The sequence below is a fragment of the Gossypium arboreum genome, chromosome 8, assembly GCF_025698485.1.
Source record: "Gossypium arboreum isolate Shixiya-1 chromosome 8, ASM2569848v2, whole genome shotgun sequence".
NCBI lineage: Eukaryota > Viridiplantae > Streptophyta > Magnoliopsida > Malvales > Malvaceae > Gossypium > Gossypium arboreum.
Window position 1 is genome coordinate 83,258,287 of NC_069077.1, and position 22,424 is coordinate 83,280,710.

The window sequence follows — 22,424 nt, forward strand, 5'->3', positions numbered from 1 at the left end:
TCAATGGTTTTCCTTTGCGATCCACCACTTTGCATCATGTACGGTCACCAATCCATACCAAGAATAACATCGAATTCATTAAATGGTAGAAGCATCGGATCGGCCGGAAAACAGAGATTCTCGAATTATTAGGGGCATCTCTTGCACACTTTATCAACAGTAATGTCGACCCAAAGGGTTTGACACTCGAATTATGAACTCGAGAGACTCAACAGTAGAGTCTTCTTTGGATGCTAAGGTTTCACATACATATGAATGAGTAGAGCCGGGTCAATCAATGCAATCACACTAGTATCAAAGAGAGTAAAAGTACCGTTGATAACGTCGGGGAGGATGCCTCCTCTCGTGCGCGGATGGCATATGCTCTAGCAGAGTACGGTCTCGGATCGGACAGCCAGATTAGAGGCTCCTCTCGATTACCACCCCTACCTCCAGAGATTCTCGGGGCCTACCTCTAGCCGTCGTTCCACCGGCCTTGCACCTTGCGCCTTATTCCTCTCATCTAGCTCTGCAATCTCTAATGAAGTGGTCCTTGAACCGCATCCATAACAGCCCTATTAATGACTTACCCCAACATTCACCTAGGTGTCGTCTTCCACATTGGGGCATTCAGTCTCTCTTGACGATTATTGCCCACACTAGCTATCAAGTAGCTCTCGAGTCCGTCAATGGTCGGGCTCTAATGGAAATTCCCGATCGTCCTCGACTTCTCGGTGTCCTCCCGAACCTCTTTACAGCCGAGAACGGAGCTTTACTCGTCGATCTTTTACGGTAATCTCTTGCTTTAAATTCAGCCTTCTTCTTCTCCTTCCCAAGTTCTTCCGCCTTGCGTGCTCGTTCGACTAGTGTCACGAACTCCTTTATCTCCAAAATTCCCACTAGTAACTTTAACTCTTCATTCAATCCTTCTTCAAATCTTTTGCACATCGCAACCTCATCAGCCACACACTCCCGAGCATACCGACTAAGTCTTACGAACTCATGTTCAGATTCAGATCTGATCATATGGCCTTGCTTGAGTTCCAAGAACTCCTTACGCTTCGATCAATGAACCGTTGACTAATATATTTCTTCCGAAATTCCGTTTGAAAGAAATCCCAAGTAACTTGTTCCTTTGGGACTATGGAAATCAAGGTCCTCCACCAATAGTAGGTGAGTCTCGCAACAAAGATATAGCACACTTAAGACATTCATCGGTGTGCATGACAATTCATCAAACACTCTAATGGTGTTATCAAGCCGTAACTTCGGCCCTTTCGGCATCGCGGTAACTATGGCCTTAAACTCCTCGCCCCACGCTTCCTAATCAAGTCCACGGTGGTTTACTCAGCCTCACAGATCAAGAATCGCATGGCATTACGGGCTCTTGGGTGGAGTATTTAAATTCGGGAATGGTTGGACAATGGGTCGGTTCGGGCATATTATGCGACCCACTCATTCATCATGGTGAAGAAGGCTTGTTTCGCCCTTCATTTTGATTATTCGCGGATGACCGAGGCTCAACAGGCGGTGTCCCTTGTCGGAGCAGCCGCTACACCTTCAACGTCATCCTCCAAGGGTCTCTCTATCCGGGTTCTATTGCTATTTAAAACAAAAATTTCAACCGTCAGAAGTCATCACATTATTCAGCACTAACAATTTGGCATGTATAGCTAGACTCACACGCGCTATGGTAGTCCTAGAACCGACTAAACCATAGCTCTGATACCAATAAAATTGTAACACCCCTAACTCGTGACCGTCGCCGGTGTCGGACACGAGAGGTTAACGGCCAAATCCTCTCAAGGTACCAACCAATTTGTCATTTCCAGTCAGGCTGGAAAACTGCGTCACCGTCGCCTTAAAAATCATATCTCGAGTTTCAAAACTCGGAAACTGGTTTCGTAAATTTTACCTGAATTTAGACTCACATACCCATCCATGGATTTATTTCTAGAATTTTTTGTCGGGCCAATTGGTACAGTTTATTAGTTAAAGTCACCCATGTTACAGGGATCGACTGCTCTGACCTTTGCGCGTTACAACTTGAATATCTCTCTGTACAGGGCTATAATACTGGTGCCGTTTGTTTCTAATGAAACTAGACTCAAAATGGAATCTGTACATATAAGGCATGACTCCTAATTCTTTCTGGATAATTTATGGTAAATTTTCAAAGTCGCGTCAGGGGACCCAGAAACCGTTCTGGCCCTGTCTCACGAGAACTTTAATATTTCTCAGTATACTGCTCATATGGTCGTTTCGTTTCATCCATATGAAAATAGATTCATCAAGGTTCAATTTCATAATTTACCCACTATTTAATTCTACTTCTACTATTTTTAGTGATTTTTCAATCTCATCTCACTGCTGCTGTCCGCAACAGTTACTGCAGTAGACTATGCCAATTTCATGAATCTTTCCTTGGCCTTAATCATCCATCATACATGACACAAATTGTGGCCACCTTATCAAAATTAGAGTTTCTAAGACTCGTGGCTATAGGTTCTAGCATCCCACTCGACGACCACATAGGCCATTTTCACATGGCTTAAAGTTTACAACCCACAATTCGACAAAATATAATAGCCTATACATGCCAAATGTTCTTCAACAACGAAAACAATACCACAAGATTTCAGCCGTGTGATGACTTCAACGACGGTCCCGATCACGCAAGCAATACGAATCCGAGAGACCTAAAATGGGTGACAAGAAAAAACACCGAGTGAGTTTACAACTCAGTAAGTCATAAGCATTCATCAATCCACCGATATATCACTACAACATGTACAAAGAACGAGGCTAGGTACTCATCCATATCGAATCTATACCATAATACCTCGGACCTTTCGGTCCAATCTCGCATCAAGTCATACATCCACATTTCATATTCTACACAACAAGATAATCAAGCATTTTTACACATTAACTCATTTTCCAGCACAACCATACAATTTCAATCATCACATAGATTTAAGGCTTACCAATTCAACCCCAAGCATGAACGTATTCTCTATTCATCATGAGCTCGAGGTACTTACCCGATCCGCTGTCCGGATTAACTCGATAATGTCGCACACTCAGTGCCAATTGTAATACAAGAGCATATAGTGAATCCGCACACTTAGTGCTATATATTTTCAGCTCGCACACTTAGTGCTATATAATTTTCAGCTCGCACACTTAGTGCTATATAATCAAACTCGCACACTTAGTGCTGTACAATTTAAACCCGCACACTTAGTGCCAATCTTGTCACCGTGTCCATTTATACCCGCACACTTAGTGCCGAGACCAATACCTTATGCATTTTGCTGCCTTTATACATTCAACAATGGCATCATTCCATACACATACATTTCCATTTACACATCAATTCATTTAAACACAATTGTGTATATATTATGGTCATTTACATCAACACCAAATATATGCTTAATGACTTACCTTATATTGGATGAAACGATTTCCAATCGACTACTCGATTATCTTTCCTTTGCCTTTGCTTGATTCTCCACCTCTAGCTTCTTGAGCTTAATCTTGATGCAAGTATAGCCAAATCCTTCTAGTTCTCTTCTAAACCAAGCATGAAGCAAAAATCCTCCCTTTTCCTTAGTATTTTCGGCCAAAGAAGAGAAAATGGATGAACAAAATTTTTCTTTTCTCTTCCACAATGCACGGCAAGGGGGTTTCACTCACACACACACATTTTTTTTTTTTCTTTCTTTATTACCCATACTCATTTGTTTATTGTTTCTCCTAGTGCACCAACAAAACATGTTTCATGACATGTTTAGCCCATGATTCCTTGTCATGGCCGGCCACTTCATGTTAGGGGGGGGAAATTTGACATGCAAATCCCTTATTTTTGCATGTATTATCAACTAGTCATCCCACATTTCCCCATCATACTTTCAATGTTTACTACTAGGCCCTTTCTAGTGAAATTCACATTTATAACTCTAAATCGAAACATCAAAAATGTCACACATGAATTAACACATATTATAGGCATCAAAATAAATTATAAATTATTTTTATGCCTCAGTTTTGTGGTCCCGAAACCACATCCCGACTAGGGTCAATTTTGGGATGTCACAGAAATTGTTCCCATGTACCTTCAAACTCAAGAATGCAACATCTCAACATATCCTCGAGTATCTGAATAATTTGTTCTAATTGACCGTCCTTTGCGGATGAAAAGCAGTATTGAAATGCAATTTAGTACCCAGAGCATCTTGCAACTTCTTCTAGAATCGTGATGTGAATCTCAGATCTTTGTCTGACACTATAGACAATGGCATACCATGCAATCTCACAATATCAGAAATATATAACTAACCTAATTTATCAAGTGAGTAATTGGATCGAACCAAAATAAAATGAGCTAATTTAGCCAAACGATCAACCACAATCCAACTTGCATCTTTCTTTCTCTGAGATAGGGGAAACCCGAAATAAAGTCCATGATCACTCGATCCCATTTCCACTTTGGAACCATAATCGATTGTAACAATCCCGATGGCACCTGATGTTCCACTTTAACTTGCTGACAGATCAAACATTTAGAAACAAATTCAGATATATCTCTATTCATTCCGGACCACCAATAATGTTGTTTCAGATCATTATACATTTTCGTACTACCCGGATGCACAGATAAATGACTACTGTGAGCTTCACTCAGAATCATTTGAATTAATTTTGGATTTCTTGAAAAACATATTCGATTTCGAAATCTCAAACAATCATCTTTATCAACTGTGAATTCTGAATCAGACTCTACATCACACTGAGCTCGTTTAGCTAAAATTTCATTATTAATCTTCTGAGTTTGGATAATCTGCTGTAAGAACAAAGGTCTTGCTTTTAATTCAGCTAAAACTAAACCATCATCTGATAAAACCAAATAAGTATTCATCGCATGCAAAGCAAACAACAATTTTTGACTCAAGGCATCGGCAACAACATTTGCTTTTCCCAGATGATAATCAATCATAAGTTTATAATCTTTTAGCAGTTCTAACCATCTTCTCTGTCGCAAATTTAGATCTTCCTGAGTCATCAAATACTTCAAACTCTTATGATCAGAGTATATGTGACACATCTCACCGAACAAGTAATGGTGCCAAATCTTTAGAGCAAGCAAAATCGTAGCTAGTTTAAGATCATGTGTCAAATAGTTCTTTTCATGCGGCTTTAACTGTCTCGAAGCATCAGCAATGACTTTACCTTCTTGCATTAAAACACATCTATAGATCACAAATTCTTTACCCAATTCAGGTTGTACCAATACTGGAGCTTCAGTCAACAATGTTTTCAACTAATCAAAGCTGTTCTGACACTTTTCGGACCACTCAAACTTGACATGTTTCTGTAGCAGTTTTGTCAACGGAGTCACAATCATCGAAAAACCTTTCATGAATCTTCTATAATAACCAGCAAGTCTCAGAAAACTACGGACTTCAGAGACATTTCTCGGAGGTTTCCAATCCAGAATAGCTAAAATTTTGCTTGGATCAACTCGGATACCAGATACTGATACAATATGACCCAAGAAACCAACTTCTCATAACTAGAACTCACATTTACTGAATTTCACATACAACTGCTTATCTCGTAAAATCTGTAGCACTAATCTCAAATGCTCGGCATGTTCGGATTTATCACGTGAATAAATTAAATGTCATCAATAAATACAACAACAAATTGATCTAAATACGGTCTGAAAATTCTATTCATCAAATCCATAAAAATAGCAAGTGCATTAGTCAATCCAAAAGGCATAACTAAGAATTCATAGTGGTTATACCTCGTTCTAAAAGCATTTTTCAGAATATTTGAGTCTTTCACTTGCAACTGATAATAGCCTGATCTCAAATCTATTTTCGAAAACATAGTAGCTTCTTTCACCTGATCAAACAGATCATCAATTCGGGGTAGAGGATATTTATTCTTGATAGTCACTTTATTCAACTGACGATAATCGATACACATTCTCATCGTACCATTTTTCTTTCTCACAAATAGAACCGGAACACCCCAAGGTGAGAAACTCGGTCTAGCAAATCCTTTATCGGTCAACTCTTGCAACTGAGACTTTAATTCTTTTAACTCGGTCGGAGCCATTTTGTACAGAGCTATTAAAATCGGAGTAGTACTAGGTGCCAATTCAATACCAAATTCTACCTCTCTAACCAGAGGTAATCCCAGAAGTTCTTCAGGAAATACATCAGGGAACTCACACACGACAGGCATTGATTCAACTTTCTTTTCTGACACTCTCAAATCAATCACGTATGGAAAATAAGCTTCACAACCCTTTCTCACAATACTTAAAGCTTGCACCGAAGATATTGTAGCAGGCAATCCATTCAAATCACTAGATTCAATTCTGACATTTCATCATTCTTACATCTCAAATCAATAGTTTTCTGTTTACAGTTCACCACAGCGTCATGCAAAGTTAACCAATCCATACCCAAAATTATATCAAACTCATCAAAAGGTAACAACATTAGATTAGCTAGAAAACAAGTGTCCCGAAACATTAACAGACAATTCTTGCATACTTTATCAACCAGAACACATCTGCCTAAGGGGTTCGAAACTCTAATTACAAATTCAATAGACTCTACAAGGAAAGTCTTATTGTTCACTAAGCTCATGCATATATATATGAATGTGTCAATCCAGGATCTATCAAAGCAATAACATAAGTATCATAAAGAGTAAATGTACCCATAATCACATCTGGCGATAAAGCTTCCTCGCGAGCTCGGATAGCATAGGCTCTGGCAGGTGCACGAGCCTCAAATCTAATAGCTGTGTCCTTTGTTCCTCTTTGACTACCACTTATATATTTCAAATTTTTGGGAGGTCTACCACGAGTATCATTACCACTCTGCCTTGGATTCTGAACATTATCTTTTTCAACTAAATCTGGGCAATCTTTTATAAAATGATTTCTTGAACCACAACTATACAAGCTCAATTATTACTTTTTCCTCAGCATTATCTGAAATGCCATCTTCCACATTGATCACACTCAGGCTTTTCATTCTTTGCATTATCAACACTAGCAACAATTTGATTGCGATCTAACACGATCTCAGTTCAAATATCCCCCACTAGTCTTTGAACGACTGCTATCATCTCTAAACTTCTTTGATCCAGATTGAAATGATTTGTTCGATGATCTCTTTCATACCTCTCTAGTTTCAAAATTAACTTTTCTTTTCTGTTTCCCGAGATCTTTAGCTTTACATGCTCGTTCAACAAGCACTACAAATTCTTTTATTTTTAGAATCCCAACTAACAGACGAATATCTTCATTCAAATCGTCTTTAAATCTCTTGCACATTATTGCTTTCGAAGATACACATTCACCGATATACTGATTCAACCTTACAAATTCCTACTCGTATTCTGTGACAGACATACGACCTTGTTTAAGCTTGAGAAACTCTTTGCGTTTCTGATCAATGAATCTCTGACTGATATATTTCTTCTGGAATTCAGCTTGGAAGAAATCCCACGTAACTCGTTCACTAGGAACCACAGACGTCAAAGTCTTTCACCAATGATACGTCGTATCTCTCAGGAGGGAAACAACACATTTTATGCATTCTACAGGTGTAACGCCCCAGTACCCGAGACCGTCGCCGGAGTCGAGTACGAGGTGTTACTAAACTTAGCATATAACTGCTTATTTCTCAAAGTTTGCAAAACTATCTTCAAGTGCTCGGCATGCGTTGTCTCATCTTTCGAATAAATTAAGATGTCATCTATAAATACCACAACAAATTTGTCCAAGTATGGCCGAAATATGTGATTCATCAAATCCATAAACACAGAAGGAGCATTTGTCAACCCGAATGGCATAACTAAAAATTCATAATGACCGTGCCTTCTTCTAAAAGTAGTTTTAGGCACATCCGACTCTTTTACTCGTAGCTGGTAGTACCCAGATCTCAAGTCAATCTTTGAAAACCATGGTGCTCTTTTCAGCTGATCAAACAAATCATCAATTCTCGGCAATGGATACTTGTTCTTGATTGTCACCTTGTTTAATTTCCGATAGTCAACACACAATCTCATATAACCATCTTTCTTTTTCACAAATAACAAGGGAGCACCCCAAGGTGAAAAACTCGGTCTGACAAAGCCTTTGTCAGTCAACTATTGCAATTGCGACTTTAATTCTTTCAACTTTGCTGGTGCCATTCTATACGGAGCAATCGATATCTGAGCTGTTCTCGGTATCAAATCAATACCAAATTCTACTTCCTTGACTGGAGGCAAACCCGACAACTCTTCTGGAAATACGTCTACAAATTCACACACAACCGGCACTGATTCAACTTTCTTTTCAACTTCTTTTGTATTAATTATATACGCCAAATAAGCTTCATAACCCTTTTTCAAATATCTCTGAGCCGACATCGAAGAAATCATACTAGATAATGCCTCTGATTTATCTGGTTCAACCCGCAAAATTTCATCACTTTCACACTTTAATTCTATAACCTTTTCTTTGCAATTTACTATAGCATCATGCAATGTCAACCAATCCATACCCAAAATAACATCAAATTCATCAAACAGCAACAACATCAAGTCGGCCGGAAAGTAATGACCCCGAATCATTAAAGGGCATTTCTTGCATACTTTATCAACTATCACACAATTGCCTAATGGATTTGACACTCTAATCATAAATTCTGTGTTCTCAACAGGTATATTCATACTAGACACCAGTTTCATGCATACATATGAATGAGTAGAATCGGGATCAATCAAAGCAATAACATTAACATTATAAAGAGAAAATATACCAGTACTGAATCTCTAACTACATTTTTGCTGCTTGCTTCATTTCCAGCTTTTCTCGAATATCTTCCCCTCGAGTCTGTACCACTAGCTTTTACACTCTGAAATTTTTCTTTCTCAACTCTCTCTGGGCAGTCTCTAATAAAATGATCTAGATAACCACACCGAAAACATTCATTCGCTCTACACGGGCCAAAATGATTTCTACCACACTGCTGGCACTCGGGCTTAGCAAATCTCAAATTCTCGACACTAGCCACGGAAGTAGTCTGAGTTTTAAGACCCACATTTTGCTTCTTAAAATTTCCATATGTTTGTCCGATCGAAACCTGAGAACGAGAATTCATATTTCTAGATTTTTTAGATTGCTGTGAGAATGAACTGCTCGTCGATCTTTTCTTCCAATTTCTAGTCTCAGCCTCTACTTTTTTCTTCTATTTAAGTAGTTCTTCAGCCTTGCAAGCTTGATCAACCAGTACTACCAGTTCTTTTAATTCAAGAATCCCAACAAATACTTTGATGTCTTCATTGAGTCCGTCTTCAAATCGTCTGCACATTTTAGCTTCTGTAGGAATATATTCTTTAGCATACTTACTCAACCTGACGAACTCCCTTTCGTATTTAGTAACTATCATGTTTCCCTGCTTTAATTCAAGAAACTCTTTACGCTTCTGATCAATAAATCTTTCACTGATGTATTTCTTCCGAAATTCTTCTTGAAAGAACTCCTAAGTTATTTTCTCTTTCGGTACTACTGAAGTCAATGTCTTCCACCAATGATAAGCTGAATCCCTCAACAACGATATGGCACATTTTAAGCATTCCTCAGGTGTATAAGACAATTCATCAAATACTCGAATAGAATTCTCAAGCCAAAACTCTACTTTCTCGGCATCATCATCAATATTTGCCCTGAATTCTTCGACCCCTTGCTTACAGATTCTGTCAACTGGAGTTCTGTGAAATTTCATCAGATTTACACCTTGAGGCATCGAGGGTACAGGTTGAGGAATCGGGGCAGGTGGGGGAGGTTGTGCATTCGGGCTCGTACGAACGAACTCAGTATACCAGGCATTCATCTTCTGGAGAAAGGCTTCCTGAGCCCCTTCTCCTCCTCCTTGACAAACAGTAGGAGGTGGATTTTTAGTTGGCACCACCCTTCAGCTGGAGCTGATGCATTACTTTCTACATCATCAGCCGCAACTGGATCGGGATCCAATTACTATAAAAAAATCATTTAAAAGGTCAGAAGTCGTCACACTATCACAATATATATGGCATGTATAGCAAAACCCGTACATACAACACATTAGTCCGAGAACCGACTAAACCTGCTCTGATACCACCAAATGTAACGTCCCATATCCGAGACCGTCGCTGGAGTCGAACACAAGGTGTTAACGGGCTTAATTCATTACTTAAACAGCTCAAACCATTTATTTTTAAAATTTCCAGTCAAGCTGGCAATCTGCATCATAGTCTCTTAAAAATTCATATCTCGAGTTCCGAAACTCGAAATCCAATTCTGTAAATTTTTCCTGAAACCAGACTCATATATATATTTACTAATTTGTTTCTATAATTTTTGGTTGAGCCAATTAGTATAGTTTCTTAGTTAAAGTCTCCCCTATTTTAGGGTTCGACTACTCTGACCCCTATGTATTACAAATCAGATATCTCCCTGTACAGAGTTTCAATGACTATGATGTTTGTTTCTTAGAAAACTAGACTCAATAAGGATTTAATAAATGTAAGATAAAACTCGTAATTGTTTTTGTACAATTTATAGTAAATTTTTAAACTAAGAATAGGGGATACAAAGATCACTCTGACCTTGTTCCACCAAAACTTAAATATCTTACAAAATATAACTCATATACATGTTTTGTTCCATCCATATGAAAATAGACTCACCAAGCTTCAATTTCATGACTTACTCATCATTTAATTCCATTTATACTATTTTTAGTGATTTTTCAAGTTTACATCACTTCTGCTGTTAGATTCTGTTTTATGGCAAATTTTACTTTACTATATATTTTCATGGATTAAATAGCATTTTAAACATACATAACATGAAATATGACTTAGATTGGCCATTCCAATGGCTAATCATTTACAAACCCTTTTCTTACCAAACCATAGCCATATCATAAGATCATTTACACAAAGTGAGTATTTTGCCATACATGCCACATTCAAAACACACAAGCCATTTTACCAATTTAGGCCTTCGGATAGTGTGAGCGAGCCTTCGACCTATCCCGATGCTCAAGCCGGCTTGTCAACAACTAAAATGAATGAAAATGAGGGAGTAAGCATAAATGCTTAGTAAGTTCACATGTAAATAATAAGTAACATGATTATGCAATCCAACATAAACATCATTAAAACACTCATAACATAAAAATACTTACTATCTTACCACAATTTTGTCTCACCAAGTTCTCAACCAAGAATTAACTCATACCTATCCATTTTTACTTCAACACATTCATCATCGAATCACTTTCGTTTTAAGCATCCTCAATATTCTCTTAGGATTCTCTCGTTGAACACGTAGGAATATAATTTTGGATACGAGGATAGTGTGCATGTAACTGCTATACTCATAACTGAACAAGCTCAATAGCTTTTGAATCTATGTAGCCAAGCTACCATGTAACCCACCCATAAAAGAACTCGGACTCAACTCAATGAGCTCGGGCGTTCGCATCCATAAGTGAACTCAGGCTCAACTCAACAAGCTCGGATGCCTAGTTACATCTCACGAACTCGGACTCAACTCAACGATCTCGGACTCAACTCAACGAGTTCAGAACTCAACCATCCTAGTGACATGTCACTTGTACCCTAATCTATTCCCGAGGTTCAAACGGGATTCTTTTCAATTACACATTTTGGTCGCCTTCTTCGGAATATAGAAATCGATAGTTGCTAACATCTCATACTTATCAAGTTATTCACATAATTTGCATATCACCAAATAATAATTCACAAAACATCATATTTCATGATAATAAATATCATATCATACAAATATCATTAAATCACTTAAAATAAAATTATGTTACCTTATTTACACATGAACTTACCTCGATACAAAATTTTAGCAATCGAGCCTATTCCTCCTAAACTTTGTTTTTCCCTCGATTGCGACTTGAATCTCGTTTCTCTTGATCTATAATGCCAAATTAATTTATTTAATACATTCATTCATCAAAACAGGCCCTAATACGAACTTTTGCAAAATTACCATTTTGCCCCTAACATGCTGATCATTTTTCCCTTCTATGGCAGTATCAAATACACACTCTAACATGTACTTATGAATATTAGGTATTTTTACCGATTAAGCCCTTTTAATCGTTTTCACTTAAAACCAAGTAGCACAAGTTGTCTAGCATAATTTCAAACCTCATATTCTATCATAAAACACCAAAATACGCAAATTTCATGTAACACCCCATACCCGAGACCGTTGCCGGAGTCGGACACGAGGGGTTAACGGGCTTAATCCACTTATTTGCACAGTCCATTTTAAAATTTTCCAGACAAGCTGGTTACTGCATCACTGTCTCCTTAAAAATCATATCTTGAGTTTCAAAACTCGAAAACCAGTTCCGTAAATTTTTCCTGAAACTAGACTCATATTTTCATCTACAAATTTTTTTCTATAATTTTTTGTCGAGCCAATTAGTACAGTTTATTAGTTAAAGTCTCCCCTGTTTCAGGGTTCAACTACTCTGACCTTCACGCACTACGACTTGGATATCTCCCTGTACAGGGCTTCAATACTGATGCAGTTTGTTTTTATAGAAACTAGACTCCAAAAGGAATCTATACATATATGGTATGACTTATAACTATCTCTGGTTAATTTATAATGAATTTCCAAAGTCGGAACAGGGAATCCAGAAACCGTTCTGGCCCTGTCTCACGAAAACTTAAATATCTCTTAACATACTATTCATATGATCGTTTCGTTACTTTCCTATGAAAATAGATTCATCAAGGTTCGATTACATAATTTATTCACTATTTAATTCCATTCCTACTATTTTTAGTGATTTTTTACATTCACGTTACTGCTGCTATCAGCATCTATTTTTAAGGTAGACTTTACCTATTACATAGTTTCCATGATTCAACTAGCCCTTTTTCATAAATAGCACAAAATATGATCATGATTAACCATTCCAATGGCTAATCGTTCCCAAACATTTCCATACCTCTTAATGAACATCATACAAGACGATTATAAAATTACGCTCAAAGTGCATATAAGCCATTTTCGCATGGCTATCCAAATTTATACAAAACCAAAGGGTCCATGACCAACAACAAAAAGGGTAGTCCTATACATGCCATTTCAAAGTTCAACCAAAAGTGTACCAAAAGGGGCGTTGATAGTGTGGGCGACTTCGACTTCGACACTCCTGAGTCCGATAGCTGACGAACCAAAATCTATAAAACAGAGATTCAAAGAAAAGGAGTAAGCATTTAATGCTTAGTAAGTTTTGAGCAATGGAATTAGGCTCAACTGAAGTATAGCATTCATATAACTAAACGGATAATTTCATATACACATATATTCTCAAAAATCAGTCCTACTTCACATTTCCAACCCTTATATTCATACATAAGGGATCAACTTAACCAAAAACCGGAAGCTCCTTAATCGACTAAGCGAATGCTATTTAAGAGGAATCAATTAATCCAATGCACGTACAACACATACCTCGTTGTTGATATTTTACGAGCGTATTAATTGAAATTATTACAGCAGATCGCTCATTCCCAAACTCAAGTAATCTTCGGGATTTAGCCGGATATAACTACTTGCACAAGGCCTTCGGGTCTTAGCCCGGATGAGGTCACTAGCATAAATGCCTTCGGGACTTAGCCCGGATTAGTCGCTAGCACAAATGCCTACGGGTCTTAGCCCGGATATAGCAACTCGCACGAATGCCTTCGGATCTTAGTCCGGTTATAGTCACCTAGCACAAAAGCCTTCGGGACTTAGCCCGGATATCATTCGAATAACCATGCACATATATCAATAAATCATGACACATCCATATTTCATTTTCATTACCAAAGCTCAAACACAAAACACTTATCACACTTACAAATTTCGGCTCAATAGCCACATACAAAGAGCATGATTTTGATTTACTTAAGACATAATCTAATCGAATCATAATCTAAGCTCCATTACTCGAAAACATACAAAGAGGCGTGGATAGTGTGGATGACTTCGACTTTATTGATCCCGAATCCGATTGCTATCGAGCGAAATCTATAAAACAGAGAGCCAAAGTAACGGGGTAAGCATTTTTTATGCTTAGTAAGTCTCAAGGAATATAATCAACTCTAATTACAGCAATAACATTCACATAGCCAAATGCATCATTTCATTAATACACATTCTTACTTCACACTTCATCATTATATACTTTCACAAAGTATCAATCCATTCAATAACTAAAATTCATTAGTCGATTGAGCTAATGTTGCTCAAACATGTCGACTTTCCAATGCACATATAACGTACCTTCTCCTTTGGGCTTTTCGAGTGTACTAATTGAATTCATTACAGCAACCAGCACTCACCTCCAGCCCAAGATTCTTCGAATATAACCGGATATAATCACGCACAAATGCCTTGGTCTTAGCCCTGGATAGAATAACTCATACGAATGCCTTGGTCTTAGCCCTGGATATAGCCACTAGCACAATTGCCTTCGGTCTTAACCCGGATATAATTTCCAGCATAATTGTCTTCGGCTTAGCCCGATATCATTCAATTTCTCATGTACACATACATCAATAATCATTGGACATACATATTTCATTTTCAGTTACTAAGGCTCAAACGCACATATATTCACAAGCATATTCGCCGGGACTTAGCCCGGTATCATTCAATTTCTCATACACACATAAATCAATAATCATACACATCCATACTTCATCTCACATAATTCAAGTAAGGTCACTTCTTGAGGACTTACCTCGGATGTTGTCGAACGGCTTTTTCGGCTATTCGATCACCTTTTCCTTCCCCTTGTCCAATTGTGGCCCTCTTAGCTCTTGAGCTAATTCAAACAAATTCAATTTATTAAAACCTCATTGTGCTTGCTTATGGCGAATATGACAAGGAGTTTAAATGGTCATATGGCCACTCTTTAGCTTGAATACACAATGGTCATGCACATTTTATACTACATCAAGCAATTCAATACAATTTATTTGAGCATCAAGGAAAAGCTAAGGCCTTCTATAGGCTACCCAAGGCCGAATATTCATGTACATGTTGAGGCCAATTTTGCACTTAATACCTCACAAAAACAGCATGCATTTTACTAGTTAATGCTTTGCACATTGTGGCCCAAAACTTATAATATAGCATCAAGCACTTATATGTGTGCTAGGCCGAATTGTGCTTGCAATTTCACAAGCATTCTTCCACATCTTCTTCTTTAAACCAATATATTCATCACTTACTTCATAGCCAAAACATCATGTGCAAACATATATATACAATATGAGCATGGCGAATTTCAAGGTGTCCATAGCCATCCAAAAATACAAATTTTAACTAACATGCAAGAAGCATGAACCATGCTCATGAATGCATCATGGCGAATATGAAAATCATGCTCCATTCAACTTCAATCATGGTTAAACACAAAAGAAAACTCAAAATCTTACTCAAGAGTAGACAATCCATCATTGCATGCATCATCATCAAGCTTCACACTTAGCATGCAATGGCTTTATCACCATAACAACTTTGGCCAAATACCATTTCCATGGCATAACAAGGATTTGAGCCATGGCTAACATGCACATCAAATTAGCAACCAAACCATGCATGAAACTCCCAACACAACCTCATACATACCTTAATCTTGATGCAAACTTAGCCAAATCTCCTTCTAGGTCTCTTCCAACCCAAGCATGAAGCAAAAATCCTCCCCCTTTTCCCTTAGTATTTTCGGCCAAGAAGATGAGAAAGGATGAACAAATTTTTCTTTTCTTTCTTTAGGACATTCGCCAAAGTGTTTAGAATGGATGAACAATTTTTTTCTTTAATGCTAGTCTTTATTTTATGACTTCCTACATACACCACTAGCAAAACATGTTGGAAACATGTTCCTTGCCCATAACCTTGTCATGGCCGGCCACTCCTCCTTAGGAAGGGGATTATTTGACATGCAACTCCACCTTTTTGTTAACATGTACTAACAAGCCATTTAAAATTAGCCTATCATATTTCACCATGTTTCACTTTGATCCCTATTTAATACTTTCTCATACAAATGGGTAAAATTAGAGAATGAAATTTCCACATATGCATGCACACACATAGTAAGCATAGAATATAACAATTAATTATTTTTATGACTCGGTTTAGTGGTCCCGAAACCACATTCCGGCTAGGCTCTGATACCAATAAAATTGTAACACCCCGAACCCGAGACCATCGCCGGTGTCGGACACGAGGGGTTAACAAGCCAAGTTCACTTGTTTTGCCCATCCATTTGACATTTCCAGTCAGGCTGGAAAACTGCGTCACTGTCGCCTTAAAAATCATATCTCGAGTTTCAAAACTCGGAAACTGGTTTCGTAAATTTTCCCTGAATTTAGACTCATATATCCATCCATGGATTTATTTCTAGAATTTTTGGTCGGTCCAATTGGTACAGTTTATTAGTTAAAGTCACCCATGTTACAGGGATCGACTGCTCTGACCTTCGCCCGGTATAACTTGAATATCTCTCTGTACAGGGCTTTAATGCTGGTGCCGTTTGTTTCTAATGAAACTAGACTCAAAATGGAATCTGTAAATATAAGGTATGTCTCCTAATTCTTTCTGGATAATTTATAGTAAATTTTTAAAGTTGCGACAGGGGACCCAGAAACCCTTCTGGCCCTGTCTCACAATAGCTTTAATATCTCTTAACATGTAACTCCTATGACCATTTTGTTTCTTCCATATGAAAATAGACTCATCAAGGTTAATTTACATAGCTTATTCACTATTTAATTCCATTCCTACGAATTTTGGTGATTTTTCACATTCACGTCACTGCAGCTGGCAGCATCTGTTTTTAAGGTAGGTCTTACCTATTTGGTAGTCTCCATGAACCAACTAGTCTTGCCATACATAGGTTCATATATGATCATTTTAACCATGCCAATGGCTGATCATATGACCAACATTCCCATTTCCATGCCATAGCCACATCATGACACCAAATATATACATACAAACCACAATTAGTCTAAGTCGATACTTCACTTTTACGAGCCATTTTCGCATGGCCGTGCATATATACATCACAACATATTCAACCAACAAGGGGTAGTCCTATACATGCCATTTCAAAGTTCAACCAAAATTTATACCAAAATAGAGGCGTGGATAGTGTGGATGACTTCGACTTTATTGATCCCGAATCCGATTGCTATCGAGCGAAATCTATAAAACAGAGAGCCAAAGTAACGGGGTAAGCATTTTTTATGCTTAGTAAGTCTCAAGGAATATAATCAACTCTAATTACAGCAATAACATTCACATAGCCAAATGCATCATTTCATTAATACACATTCTTACTTCACACTTCATCATTATATACTTTCACAAAGTATCAATCCATTCAATAACTAAAATTCATTAGTCGATTGAGCGAATGTTGCTCAAACATGTCGACTTTCCAATGCACATATAACGTACCTTCTCCTTTGGGCTTTTCGAGTGTACTAATTGAATTCATTACAGAAACCAGCACTCACCTCCAGCCCAAGATTCTTCGGAATATAACCGGATATAATCACGTGCACAAATGCCTTCGGGTCTTAGCCCGGATAGAATAACTCGCACGAATGCCTTCGGGTCTTAGCCCGGATATAGCCACTACCACAATTGCCTTCGGGTCTTAACCCGGATATAATTTCCAGCATAATTGTCTTCGGGGCTTAGCCCGGATATCATTCAATTTCTCATGTACACATACATCAATAATCATTGGACATACATATTTCATTTTCGTTACTAAGGCTCAAACGCACATATATTCACAAGCATATTCGCCGGACTTAGCCCGGTATCATTCAATTTCTCATACACACATAAATCAATAATCATACACATCCATACTTCATCTCACATAATTCAAGTAAGGTCACTTCTTGAGGACTTACCTCGGATGTTGTCGAACGGCTTTTTCGGCTATTCGATCACTTTTTCCTTCCCCTTGTCCAATTGTGGCCCTCTTAGCTCTTGAGCTAAATTCAAACAAATTCAATTTATTAAAACCTCATTGTGCTTGCTTACGGCGAATATGACAAGGAGTTTAAATGGTCATATGGCCACTCTTTAGCTTGAATACACAATGGTCATGCACATTTTATACTACATCAAGCAATTCAATACAATTTATTTGAGCATCAAGGAAAAGCTAAGGCCTTCAATAGGCTACCCAAGGCCGAATATTCATGTACATGTTGAGGCCAATTATGCATTAATACCTCACAAAACAGCATGCATTTTACTAGTTAATGCTTTGCACATTGTGGCTCAAAACTTATAATATAGCATCAAGCACTTATATGTGTGCTAGGCCGAATCGTGCTTGCAATTTCACAAGCATTCTTCAACATCTTCTTCTTTAAACCAATATATTCATCACTTACTTCATAGCCAAAACATCATGTGCAAACATATATATACAATATGAGCATGGCCGAATTTCAAGGTGTCCATAGCCATCCAAAAATACAAATTTTAACTAACATGCAAGAAGCATGAACCATGCTCATGAATGCATCATGGCCGAATATGACAATCTTGCTCCTTTTCAACTTCAATCATGATAAAACAAAAAGAAACTCAAAATCTTACTCAAGAGTAGACAATCCATCATTGCATGCATCATCATCAAGCTTCACACTTAGCATGCAATGGCTTTATCACCATAGCAACTTTGGCCAAATACCATTTCCATGGCATAACCAAGATTTTGAGCCATGGCTAACATGCACATCAAGTTAGCAACCAAACCATGCATGAAACTCCCAACACAACCTCATACATACCTTAATCTTGATGCAAACTTAGCCAAATCTCCTTCTAGGTCTCTTCCAACCCAAGCATGAAGCAAAAATCCTCCCCCTTTTCCCTTAGTATTTTCGGCCAAGAAGATGAGAAAGGATGAACAAATTTTTTTTTCTTTCTTTAGGACATTCGGCCAAAGTGTTTAGAATGGATGAACAATTTTTTTTTTTTCCTTTCTTTTTCCTTTACTCACGGCAACAAAGGGGGGGGGGCATCCATGCTCATCATTTTTTTTAATGCTAGTCTTTATTTTATGACTTCCTACATACACCACTAGCAAAACATGTTGGAAACATGTTCCTTGCCCATAACCTTGTCATGGCAGGCCACTCCTCCTTAGGAAGGGATTATTTGACATGCAACTCCACCTTTTTGTTAACATGTACTAACAAGCCATTTAAAATGAGCCTATCGTATTTCACCATGTTTCACTTTGATCCCTATTTAATACTTTCTCATACAAATGGGTAAAATTAGAGAACGAAATTTCCACATATGCATGCACACACATAGTAAGCATAGAATATAACAATTAATTATTTTTATGACTTCGGTTTAGTGGTCCGAAACCACATTCCTAGCTAGGGTCTATTTTGGGTTGTCACAACTCTCCCCACTTAAGAAATTTTCGTCCCAGAAAATCTTACTGTAAATAGGTTTGGATATCGCTCTTTCATAGAGTTCTCGGTCTCCCAAGTAGCTTCTTCTATCCCGTGCTTGAGCCATAACACTTTCACTAGCGGAACCCGCTTGTTTCGCAACTCTTTCACTTCTCGTGATAGGATACGAATCGGTTCTTCCTCATAACTCATATTAGCTTGAATTTCAATTTCTGATGGACTAATCACGTGCGATGGATCGGATCTATAGCGTCGAAGCATCGAAACGTGAAAGACATCGTGAACCTTTTGAGTTCGATGGGCAAAATCAAGCGATATGCCACCGGACCGACTTCGCTCGATATCTCATATGGCCCAATGAACCTCGGGCTCAACTTGCCCTTACAAATAGAACACGAGTATCTTTTCCAAGGCGATACCTTGAGAAACACTTTATCACCCACCTGATACTCGATATCCTTACGCTTCAGATCCGCGTACGACTTCTGACGATCGGAGGCTATCTTCAGACTTTCACGGATTACTTTCACTTTCTGCTCAGCATCTCTAATCAAATCCACCCCGAGAATCTTGCTTTCACCAAGCTCAGTCCAAAACAATGGTGTACGGCATTTACGATCGTACAAAGCCTCGTGAGGAGCCATCTTAATACTTGATTGAAAGTCGTTGTTGTGTTTAATTCAATCAACGGCAAATATCGTTCCCATGAACCACTAAACTCGAGGACGCAACATCTTAACATATCCTCAAGTATCTCGAATTATCCGCCGGGATTGACCATCGGTTTGGGGGTGAAAGGCGGTCTTGAAATGCAACTTGGTACCCAAAGCTTCTTGCAACTTTTTCCAAAATCGCGAGGTAAATCTCGGATCTCTATCCCACACGATGGAAATAGGCACCCGTGTAATATCACAATCGAAAGCGTACAATTCAGCTAATTTGTCCATTTAAAAATCCGTACGTACGGGGACAAAGTGGGCCGACTTAGTCAATCGATCTACCACGACCCAAACCGCATCCTTCTTACTTGCTGACAATGGCAGTCCGGATACAAGTCCATTGTGACTCGATCCCATTTCCACTCGGGTATCGTGATTGGCTGAAGTAATCCTGAAGGCACTTGATGTTCCGCTTTCACTTGTTGACATATTAAACATCTCGAAACAAAGTCGGAGATGTCTCGCTTCATACCATGCCACCAAAACCGACGTTTCAAATCATTGTACATCTTCGTACTCCCGGTGGATTGCCATTCGGCTACAATGGGCTTCATTGAAATTATCGAAATGAGTTTCAATTCTTTGGGACACACAGACGACTTTTGAACCTCAAACAATCGTCATCGCCGATTTGAAACTCCGAGTCCTTGTTCGAACACACGCAGCCCGTTTTGCAACCAACTCGTCGTCGACTTTCTCGAGCTTCTTGAATTTGGTGTGTCAATAATGGTTTGGCTTTCAATTCAGCCACTAACACACCGTCGGATCGCATGCACAAGTGCACATTCATCGCTCGTAAAGTGAATAACAATTTACGACTCAAGGCATCCGCAACCACATTCGCCTTTCCCGGGTGATAGTCAATGATCAGCTCATAATCCTTTAACAGCTCGAGCCAACGTCTTTGTCGCAGATTTAAGTCTCTTTGGGTCATCAAATATTTGAGACTTTTGTGATCCGAGTATACATGGCACCTTTCACCAAATAAGTAATGTCGCCAAATCTTTAAAGCGAATACGATGGCGGCCAATTCGAGATCATGAGTCGGATAATTTTTCTCATGTGGCTTTAATTGCCTCGACGCATAGGCCACAACTCGACCTTCTTGCATTAATACGCAACCCAACCCAAGTAGAGGCGTCGCTATAGATGACAAACTCCTTGGGGACTCGGATTGCACTAGAATTGGGGCTTCAACAAATAAGTTTTCATTGATCGAAACTTTTTGGCATTTCTCCGTCCATTCGAACTTAACATCCTTTTGGAGTAAGCCATCATCGGCGCTGCTATCGTTGAGAAGCCTTTACAAATCGTCGGTAATAATCGGCAAGCCCCAAAAGCTCGAACCTCAAGAATATTTCTGAGGCTTCCAATTAAGTATGGCTGAAATTTTATTGAATTGACTCGAATACCGATGCAAATACCACATGACCCAAGAAGCTAACCTCTCTTAACCGAACTCACACTTGCTGAACTTAGCATATAATTGCTTATCCCGTAAAATTTGCAGCACTAACCGCAGTGTTCAGCATGTTCGGTCTCATTTCTTGAATAGACCAAGATGTCATCAATGAACACGACTACTAATCGATCCAAATATGGTCTAAAGATCTGATTCATTAAATCCATAAATACCGTAGGGCATTAGTGAGCCCAAACGGCATCACTAGGAACTCATAGTGACAATATCTCGCTTAAGGCGGTCTTGGGTACGTCCAATCTCGGATTCGCAATTGATAATAGCCCGATCTCAAATCTATTTTCGAGAACACCGAGGCTCCCTTCATTGATCGAACAAGTCATCAATACGTGGCAACAGATATTTGTTCTTTATCGTCGCTTTATTGTCGACGATAGTCGATGCACAACCGCATGGTTCCATCCTTCTTCTTCACGAACAATCTTGGCGCACCCCAAGGCGAAAAACTCGGCGAGCAAAACCTCTATCCACCAATTCTTGCAACCGAGCTTTCAACTCCTTTAATTCGTTGGTGCCATACGATACGGAGCTATCGAAATTGAGTGGTACCGGTACCAATTCGATGCCAAATTCTATTTCCGAACAGTGGTAAACCCGACAATTCTTGGGAAAACATCCGGTATTCACAAACCACGGAGCACAGATTCGGGTTTCTTTTACGATTC